The sequence below is a fragment of the Centrocercus urophasianus genome, unplaced genomic scaffold, assembly GCF_019232065.1.
Source record: "Centrocercus urophasianus isolate 14NV4802_14NV808 unplaced genomic scaffold, USGS_Curo_1.0 seq_17, whole genome shotgun sequence".
Classification (NCBI taxonomy): Eukaryota; Metazoa; Chordata; class Aves; order Galliformes; family Phasianidae; genus Centrocercus; species Centrocercus urophasianus.
Genome location: NW_024884722.1, coordinates 20,749,862 through 20,760,604, shown reverse-complemented (window position 1 = coordinate 20,760,604; position 10,743 = coordinate 20,749,862). Strand labels below are relative to the sequence as shown.

At 39.2% G+C, this 10,743-nt stretch overlaps 1 long non-coding RNA gene across 1 annotated transcript in view; it reads right to left on the bottom strand.

Moving 5' to 3' along the window:
- Window positions 1-334: 334 nt before the first annotated feature.
- Window positions 335-10,743, bottom strand: part of LOC122160130 — a 61,002-nt gene continuing 50,593 nt past the window's right edge. Inside the window, exons 2-4 of the long non-coding RNA XR_006168738.1 lie at window positions 8,565-8,649; window positions 6,688-6,801; window positions 335-743 (exon numbers count right to left, since the gene is read on the bottom strand). This is a non-coding gene — a long non-coding RNA (uncharacterized LOC122160130). The remainder of the gene's footprint in view (window positions 744-6,687; window positions 6,802-8,564; window positions 8,650-10,743) is intronic.

The following is a 10,743-nucleotide window of genomic DNA, read 5'->3' as shown; positions in this document are numbered from 1 at the left end:
CTGTCTTTTTTTTAACCCCAGAATTCTTTTAATCAGTCTTGAGAAGATACATTTGTCTCATGCCAAAACCAACCTAAATTAAGAAAGAGCAGCAAATTCAGAAATACTTCTGCCAATGAAACTGGCTGTTACTTAAATGAAATTGAAGTATCTTACTGCTAGCTTAGATTCCATTGTGTTTCAGTGAAAACACATCCTTAAGTTTAGTGTTGCATAAAAACATTATTACATTAAGCTTGTTATTTGAAAACAAACTGTTTCAGAAATATTCTGCTACCAGAGACATGTTTGGCTTCATGTCTGTGGAGATGACTGAACATCTAATTAAAGCTCTCTGTCTCTATACCTACCTTCCCATTGGTTTTCACCGACTTAAGTTTGATTGTAGGGCAATGAAAAGAAGGGAAGAGGCAAGAGATGAAACACCGACAGCTCTAATTTATGTGTCTGAGGGCCTGGAAAGCTTGCATGTTTGAGAAGGATTACCAGGTCTTTGGCTAGTGATTCCTGCTGAACTCAGAGCAGGAAAAAATGAAAATTTTTACACTAGATGAAGCACAGTGTCCTGTATCAGCAGTTCACAATCTTCTCCACAGAAAGTTCTCCCCAATTCTCTGTTTCTTTACTCACCTCTGCAGAGGTCAGAATTCTCTCCCAATAGGCCCAAGAACAGAGTTTGGTGTTCTCTTTTTGAGACATCTTGGAAGCTGTCATCCTCACAGTCAGCTCTTGGATGATGAAACCTGAACAGAAACCAAAAAAAGGTCCACCACTTAGCTTCAGCAGAGCAAGTAAAGCCTTTACAGATGCTGTCCATGTAGTCTCTAAACTGGACTTTTCATTAACAGCAAATTCAATGCAAGCATCAAACAAACAGCTGATGAAACTAGTTTGCTTTATCAAAAACAAATAAAAACAAAAAGTTGCTTACTGGCCCTGATATAAGGGTACTCCTAATTTATACCAGAATGAGCAGAAACCAGTACTGGGGTCAGAATAGAGAAGTCAATGCTTCTGCTTAAAAACACAGGGTGCTCACACTAGCGACAGGCAGAAGGGAAAGGGGAAGACTAAAATACTGTCACTGAAAAACAGCACATGCACACCATGGCTAGGAATTCAGGTGCAGGCACTGAGAAAGTTCCACATAGAAATCCATTTCTTTCAATGTTAGGAAACTTAACAGGTGTTGAGTTTGTTGGCGTTTTGGAGGATCTGAACTTCACCACTTTGGCAAACTGTAACAGTTTTATGAAAGGAATCTGGTTACTAAGGATAAGTCAAAAAGAGAAGCATATCAATGCTAGAGAAGAGCATACAGACAATAAGTTTTCAAGGCGGATTTCCCGCTATGATTGGCATCATAACACTGAGATTCACTTAGCCACTATTCAATTACATATTCTTTTTCCCCTCCACTCTTCAGTTTACCACTCTTCAGTGAGTATTTACACCTAGTGAAAGTGAAGACAAGTAGTAAATAAAATGTAATGAAACTCGTTTTACATCTCTTTTCATTCTTTATACAGCTTCCTTAACCTTAAAATTGAGAGGAACAGACACCAGGTTTTCTCTTTAGACAGTGAAAAGGATACGCATCAAATGACAATTCTGCAGGAAAGAAAAGTCTGAAAGAAAGAAACCCATAAAAGGAAATGCACCACATTCTTCCACCCTCTACCCCAATAAATCCAATTAAACTTGCCAAGACACACACACATGTCATCAATCATTCCAGAGCCTATCCTCCCTATCAATATTTCAGCAGCATTTCACTCTCTTACTTCTCAGGAGTAAGCACATTGCACACAACATGCACTCATTGTTCCCCATGCTCCTTCCTTGCCCCTTTCAATCAGTCGCTACGAGCCACATTCGCTTCTTTCCTGCACCTTAATGCTGCATCAAGCTAGCTGGTTAGCTGCATAGCAGAGCTTCCTTGTGCACCATTGATGGCTTGCACTTACATATTTTTAAACAGGAAAATACAAGGTGCAAAATGCGTCTGTGAACGGACACAAGGACACTGACACATATGAATTGTGTCTGTGCTTATAAAACAGATATTTTATTGGGAAATCCTGATTTCCAATTTTGATGACTTCAGAAACAGCCTCATTTTAAAGAGCATAAGAAAAACAGTCAAAAAGCAAAATGTCTCATAATATATGAGATCCAAATGTACCCCAAGGACCTTATGTACTTGACACAGGCACTCTCAAAGCCTGCCTTAGTAACTGTACCATTTTCAAAATAACTTCAGTAACTGGGACTTCTCTTCCTATACGGGTTATAGGGTTCTGGTTCCCAAAGGAACTAAGTCTCCCTAGCTGAAAAAGGGAGACTTCTGATGGCTTTTTTATTCTATACATCTTGTACAGGACTTTGGGTGCTCACAGATGTGCCCTTTTGTCATGAATATATGCAGCAACTCATTTTCAGAGATGAGGCTTACTTTGGAAGCACTGAAAGATTATAGCCATATCTTGTGCCAGTACAGTAATAGGTCTGTCAGCTTTCTCTTTGGATTCTTTCATTGGCACCAAGGAAAATGTATAGAAACCTAATCTGATGGAAGATTTAACTGACTCGATTGTACTGCCCGTACTGACATTACATGCAGTGACCTAACATGGCTTCAGAATAATGACCAGGCTTTCAAGCAGGTGGTAGCTATTCCAGCTGAGCAATGTCAGTTGGAATTTTACCTTCTTCCTAGTATTCCTATGTCCTTCAGTGTCCTCCCATGTCCCCCAGTTCCATTTCACTCCAATTCTGAGTAGATTCCTGACTGGAAGGTGAGCTCTTGCTGTCAGCTCCTCTTCCATTCCTACAATATTTTTCTTTTCTTCTGAAAAGCATAAAGAGCAGACATTGAAGCCTAATATCCATATAAGATGACTGGTTTGCACAAATTAAATGGCACTAAAATATAAATGCCAAAGGCCTCTATGGGTGTAGGTGTGACCACCAGGCAATAGAGACCAGTTATTAAATTGTTTCCAGTTCTGAATATATATGAATATATTCTAGAGATCAGTCTTTACTCTCCCTCAATTGTAAACAGGAACTGGGAGAAAAAAAAAAAAAAGAAAAAAAAAAGGTTAAATATTTTCCTTTTTCTCCTTCACAGAGAAGATTTTAATCTTTCTTAAGTAAAAGCCACTTGCAGAGCTCAAATTTATGGGTTCTAGAAGTCTCATCTCCCTTCAAATGCACTCCTAAATAGCATCTCTGAAAGCGTCTGTCCTAATTCTCTAATAAAACTTCCAACACTGGAAAAAAAAAAAAGTGAATATCAAGGTTTTTATGGTTAAAACAAAAAGAGAGATGATGAATCATAGTTTACATATGTCCTTTAGCCAGAATCCATGTAAGTATTAATTTTTTAAACCTTCAGTTTCATAAAATTATCAGAGAATGCTTAGCATCCATAAGTAGGACAGAATTAATCTAGATAGTAATAATTTCACTGTCCATCACAGCGAGAATGGCCAAGCATGCTCCCCGGGAATATTTTATTCTGTTTCCTACTGTTGAGACCTATCCTACAGTCCTTTGGAGTGTGGATGGCCAACTACAGCTTTCTCAGAAAACAGAAGCCATACTAATCCCTTCAGAGCTAGCTGAGATTAAAAGAACCTACACAAATAAACTTGTTCAGATCTCTCTGTACTTCTTTTAACATTCTCATCGGGAATCAACTCTTATCTTCAAAGTTGGATTCTGGTCTTAAGAGCTTCTTTGAAGCAATGATCCACAACAGCAGAATGGGAGCTGTATAAGCTAGGTGAATAAGGAAAAAATCTCAGTCTGCAAAGTTCCGGCTTTAGCGCAAACATGAATGTTTTGAGAACCAACATCTCTGGATGCACTGTCCAGAAACTGCTTCTTCCCTGAACCTCTTAGTTTTTTCTACTTCCTTATCTCTTTGAGGAACTTTCCTGCGCAAGGTAGAAATCCAGAGGTTGAGGCTACAGAGGATAAGGAGGAAAAAAAAGGAAAACAGATGAGCGTTCTTCCCTTAAGTGATGACTTGTCCCGGAAATAATTAGTATTTATGCCTATTTGTAACAAAGCTAACTGCCAAATGAATACAAACTACTACTTACTACTTTTTGTAAATATCCCAACAAGGATGAACCAAAGTGAAAGGGAAGTTCTGAACTAGGCACAACAAAATTTGGCCATGGGATACCTGCAATATTCTGACACAATATGATCTGCTTTGTAAATTTGGTGAGCAAAGTATAATTTCCTTAGAAACTGGGATATGACTTTATGACTGAAGTCACAATTTTACTGGCATGTAGCTCAAGTGCCAGCTCACTTATCCTTGGCAGCACAAACCCAGCTGACTTGAGGATTGCCTGCAGGCTTTCAGAGCACTAGCAAACATCATCAAATGACTCCAGCACAGCCTTTTCAGAAAAAGGTTTGACACGGACTAATGCTGTGAGCCACCCCGTAGGTGGGTTTATGCATAGGGTTAGGTAGGCAAAAAAGACCTGAAGAGCATTCAGGAATGTAACTGGCAAAGTCCTGACATGTGATTCGAGTAAGAAAATTACAATTTTCCCTCAACCATGCTTTTGGTAAGAGTTTACTTGATGGAATTTCTTTAGAGCGCTGCATCTTGTGCACTTCTCATCTTGGGAACACAATAGGCAAAGCTCCCAGAATGTGAATAATTAAAACAGTAACTACATGTTTATCTCTGTATTCATCTGATGGTAGAAACCCAGGCAAAAAAAAAATAGGTGCTTACAATCAGCACCCTGAAGAGAAGACTGTCTTCTGCCTTCCAACTCTTCTCTACAATTTAGAAAAGCTATCTTCCCAGACCTTGGGTTCATTAGTTTCTGTTTGAATCTCACAGCCTTGAACATGAAAATTGGACTTAGAATCCCATTTTCAGAAACAAAGAAGAGCTGCAAATTTTTCCAATGCATTCTAGAAAAACTACATATTCTTTTCCCTCCTAACCCAACAGTCTAGGTTTTAGGTCCCATCTTGAATCTGTGTTCTGAGAACGCCTATTAGTGTTAATACAGTGAATAGGTACATGAACACGTAACCTGCGAGTCTGGGTGAGTTTAGATACAAGCAAGCCTAGAACTGGTCGATAATTTAAGTCCCAAGCAGCACTTTTGGTACTTTCAGTTTTGAAAACATTAATATAAATAAATTGTATGTGTTGTCAAGGCTGGAATGCAGACAAATTTTGTTTGTTTTTTTTTTTTTTTTTTGAGAATCTGAATTTTTTGTCACTGAAACCACTTACTGCAATTCTTTGTTATTTAATTTAATCTTCTCCAATGAGCTTCAGATACTACCATCCTGTCCATGCTTCCATTGCTTTTTCATGCACTCATTTTTGGCTTACTGCACTGTAGGTATTTTGAAGCTCTGAGCTCAATTGGCATCAGTATCAGCTACATGCTTCACATTCTCCTTAATAGAAGGTGCACAGATTCCCCTCACACAGATTCATCCTTTTTGTTTTTCCTGCTCCTTGTCACACCACTCACTACCTGAACCATCACTGCATGGGAAGCAGTCAGCTTCCCCACTGCTAATAAACTTTGAATTCACAGGGCAATGTGTCCATCCACCAATGATTAAATTTAATTGAAACTGATTTCTGATACAACAGCTGGACAAGCTGGAATGAACCTTTCTTTCACTTCCTTCCATTTTCTACCATTGTTGACGCAAATGAGGTGCAGTTAGAAGAGTGTGCTTCCTGATAAGTCACACTGACTGCTTCATCAGATTTTGGATTTTTAAGTCACACAGCAAGCTATCCCAAACTTGTGGGCACCAATTAAGATGCTGGGAAAAGACCTTGATGTCCTTTTGAAGATGAACGTTGGAGAAATGTGAAAATGTTCTCTTGTGCTACAAGGGCTGTCCCTGGAAATGCCACTCTTCACTGCTGTCAGCCTCAGAGCAACTAATAAGATTTCAGAAATTAAGTGAAACAATAAAATGGGATTCAAACTTTCTCAGTGTTAAAAGGTTTGGATGACAATTTCATACCTGAACCTAACTTGGTATTTCTCCTGCAAGAGTACATGAGGACAGATCAGGGTTACAATAGGAGATTTTGAGTAGGATTCAAAAGACAGCAGCCAGATACAGTGTGCGTCTGACCTTTCCATTAGGTGGAGTTCAGATCAAATGCTTAATTTCAAAGATGTCTCTAGCTGATTCCCTTTCTAGAGGTGAACGGGCTTTTCACGGTTTTCTGGAAAGGATTAAGTTAAATTTACGTGTATTGCTACTAGCATGAGAAGATGGAAGATATCTAGAGAATAGACCTCTAAACTGGGGACATATAGTCATCAGCCAAGAGGCTGAGAGGGCAAGATATCAGTCTCCAGCACAATCCTTTCTGTTAACTTTCCAATGATGCTTTGTTTTACATCAAGTCACAAAATAACCCCCTCCATTTCTTACCAATCCAAACACTGGACTATTTGAAGTTTTCTGCTAGCATTCTAAATTAGGGATGATACCTGTGCCTGGAATGTCTGCACATAGCAATAAAAATAGGCATCTTTTAGAGACAATACTATTTCAGTCACGTGAATAGTTTTTTTTCCTGCGATGAAATATCACAAAGCAAGATCAAATAAAGAAATCAACACCAAGTAGGAAACAGAGATTAAATTCTAGACTTACCAAACACCTTGATGGAACATCACAGAAGTCTGGTCTGCATCCTGAAATTGGCCCAGGTGCTACGGGTGTTCAGTCCAACATTTTCAAGGAGATCTACCAGGCAGCATCAACATTCTTCTAGCGGAAAGACATCAGCAAGCCCACATGACAAGGAAAAAATTTCCTCTATTTATTCCTCCCCAGAACATCCACAACAAGAGAAACACTGTAGGAGTCCATTCCAGGGGTTGCACTATAAATCCTCCTGTGGAGTCCTGGAGGACTCTCTTCCAAAGGCTACAGATTCCTCATGATGGAAAAAAGGACAAACAGCAGATCTGATGTTATTTGCTCCCTTTGAGTGAAAAACAGCTCCTACAGCTGAGATTTGATGGCCAACAGGTAAATGGCAACCCTTAAGCCAATCACATTTTGGAACTAAGTGCAGCTTGCATGCTGAAGGGAATCAGGGACTGAATCAGGACTGAGAGCTGCCACATGGCCCCTGGAGCCACTTGCTGATTGTGAACTGCAGCGGGTGTTACAAATAGGAGCTCTGCTTCTGAAAATCCATTCCAAGGATGGTTTCTCCCTCTTCTGACAAAGCTATTTCTGTGGATGTCCAGTAGTGCTATGCACGCACAAACACTTTGGAGGATGCCAAGTCTCTCTTGCTGGCTAGCAGAAAACAAGTTCTATTGTCTGCTTGTTCAGTTTGCATCTAGGCCAGCATCAAACCCCATCTAGACTGTTGGGTGTGGGTTTCTGCTCTTGTCCCTAAATAATCTACTTTCTTGCCCCTGAAATGAATATATATACATACAGATATATTCATAGATATAAATACATATACACATTATATGTTCATTATGTACATATGTATATTTTCATGCTAATGAGACAAAATCTTGAGATCCATCCGCATATAACATTTAAAATGACCCCAAATCCATAACTTCTAGGCAGCAAGCCAGTTTAGTAGTAGTTACTCATCCAGATACACAAAACCATTCAGGTCAAGAGCTGCTGGGATTTATCGCAGAGGAAAATGTTTAAGGCTCTCCAGAAGTAAAACAAACCAAGTCACAGTTTCTGAAACAGAATCATGTTCCCAAGCTGTAACAGTAACAGTTTTTACCACTGGGTGAATCAGTCTCGGGGATTTGTAGTTTATAATAACAGCAGCAAGAAAAGCCAAGATATATGTGAAATAGAGTTAAATTTAGATCAGAAACAAAGGCTGTCACACAAAAGGGAAGGTTGGCTGAAACATGCATTGGACACCTGTGGAGAGATAGAGCAAGCTTTTGATCAGGACAAAGGAGCAGGACTCAGCAAGGGGAAGGTTTTAATTCTAGTTTTACTGTGTATTTCCTACAGGACACAGAATAAATGACCTTCATTCTCTCTTTATTTCCCCAGTGGTGTCACAGGATGATTGAGACTGTACCACTTGGGAAGACATTAACATCCTGAAACGATGGACAAAGAGCAAGGTATTGCTCTTCCCACTGTTGCACATAATCCAAACTTTGGATGTGTTTCTCTCTCCCTCACACACACAATGTCTTCTCATAAGCAAGATATGTTAAGCTTGTTTTGTCGGAGATCAGCCATGTTAATTAGATTTAGCAATGCCATCAACATATTTATCTGAGTTGAGATAAGCTGGAGTTTGGCCATCGCCAATGGACACAGCTAAGGGACACAGCAAACAGGCCACAGATCTTTTATTTTCCACAGTGCTCACTCACATATACACAAATGGGAGCAGCTAGAACAGTTAGTACTGCATGCACTATACAAACTAAAAAGACAAATTTAGCTACTGCAGTTTGAAGTTACAAATAAAATTACAAATTTCAGGTATGAAGTGTGACTTTTGTGATTTTACATACCATACACAATAGATGTTATTATTGGGTTTGCCATTTCCATCTTCCGATTTACAAAGCCTGAAACCTGCCAGTGGTTGTTTTTGACCTGTGTGAAGCAAAGAAATGGACAGTTTGCCATTTCAAAATCATGGCTGCAATTTCGTAGGTAAGTGAGGGCTATGCCCTGTGACCAGTTGAGAACTTCTTAATAACATTTCAGTCAACCAAAAGCATTCTTCAGCAGCTGCCCAGCAAAGAAAGGGAAGAGGAAGAGTATTCAGTCTCCAGCTAAGCTCAGCTGTTCCACAACGCACAATTTTCTTTTCTGTCATGACAGACATTTCGGGCCTATTCCTAAGTTATGAGTGAAACCACTGTATGAGAAAATCCCAAACATCCCACAGAATTACCTCAGTCCTGCAAAACCCTCCAAAGCAGAGGATACCAAAGATGCCTGTCACATGTCCTATACATTTACATTACGAATATTAAAAGAGATGATGAACCTCGTAACCTCACACTTCATCTGGAAAGAAAATGTGCAATTTTGTTCAAAAAACATATCGTTACTTCTCTGGCAAGAGCTACCTCAAGAGTTCTTTCTTTAAAAGAGCAAACCCAAATCAGTGCAGGGGTCAAGCATATTTTGCATTACTTGCTTATTTTCTTAAGAACAAACACATACACATCTGCCCTATGTCAGAAGCTGACTCAAACAGCGCTTTGACCGCATTCTCATCCAGAACTCACTGCAGACTTGCACAACTTGCCTTTCTTGGCATGTGATTAGATCCTTATATTAGTGTCCAAAGATGCACTCAGCACGTTCTTTGTTAACTTCCATAGGATTTCTGCATAATAAAGTAATGTAATACATGCTTATTTGAAGTTGGAAAACCGGCACATTCTGAAGAACAATTTTCAGACCAAAGCAAAAAAAAAGCACTGTATGAAAACATCTGCCACAAACATGTCTTTCTGTTGCAAAGGTATGATATTGTGATATAAGGGCAACATGAGCAGGCCTGGCCTATTAGCCTGAAAAGGAACTCAAAGTGCCAGCAGCAGTAAGGTCACCACACAAAAATCTGTCTTTCTTTCTATAACATCAAAACATCCACATTTATATATTGTAAGGCAAAATGCAACATTAAATCACAAACAAAACAAAAAAAAATTAGGAAAAAGTCAATGTTTTGACACAATGCTAACTCTTTACTGAGACATATATATATTTAGGATGCGAAGAAAATGAGGCAAGTATTTTTAGCCAAATAAACAAGAGCAGAAATTCCATCTGGAGAAGTTTTAGTAGAACAATATTTACCATTCACCAAATTCCAAAAAGTTAGATTTCTCACCTTTAATATTGCTTTAATGTTCTGTGTTCCTCTCTTTACAACAGGTGTTGCCAGAGTGCAGTGAGTTGATTTGAACACTGTGTGTTACCCAGTCAGATGTTACCTATTCATCCCAGCAGGAATCATGTCACCTAGTCTGTGACCTAGCATGAGTTATGTTACCAAGTCTGTGACCTAAACATGTATCGTTGCCAAGCAATACCCAGTCACAAGATCTCCTGTAATCTGTACCACTTGCTATTTTACTAGAGATGTGGTCAGTTTGCTAACATGATACTTGTGCTCCCATGCTGAGGAATAAAATTTCTGTTCACCAATATGGATGGTAAGATCAGATCTTTAAATGTAAATTGTTTGAATCCTTCCTCTTAAAAGAAAAAAAAAAGTTCAGGTCCTCTGTCTGCAACAGGTCTTAACATCATCTTCTCCCTGGCAGAAGTCCACCCAGTATTGATGGCATGTACACGGGCCCTTCGTTATACATGACAGCTTTTCATGCTATAAAGAATATTACTTTTGAAGGAGGAGTGGAAAAGAAAAAACAATCTTTCTTCTTGCAAAGAGAGGCTTGAAAAGGTAATCAAATTGCTAGGGCTGAGCAGACAAGGCAGAAAGGCTCCTCGCATATGTATAAATTCTTGGATTTATTCTTGGCTTTAAGGAGTCAGTTCTGTTTGACATATACCTCAGCCAAAAGCCTATGCTCAGATGCAGAATTGAATGATCATCCTAGACAGAAATGGGTCATGTCTGGGGAAAAGAGCAAGAAATATGGCTTCCTGAGCCACTCAAGAATACCCAGATTACCTCCGCAAGCTTACACGCTGACAGGACATTGA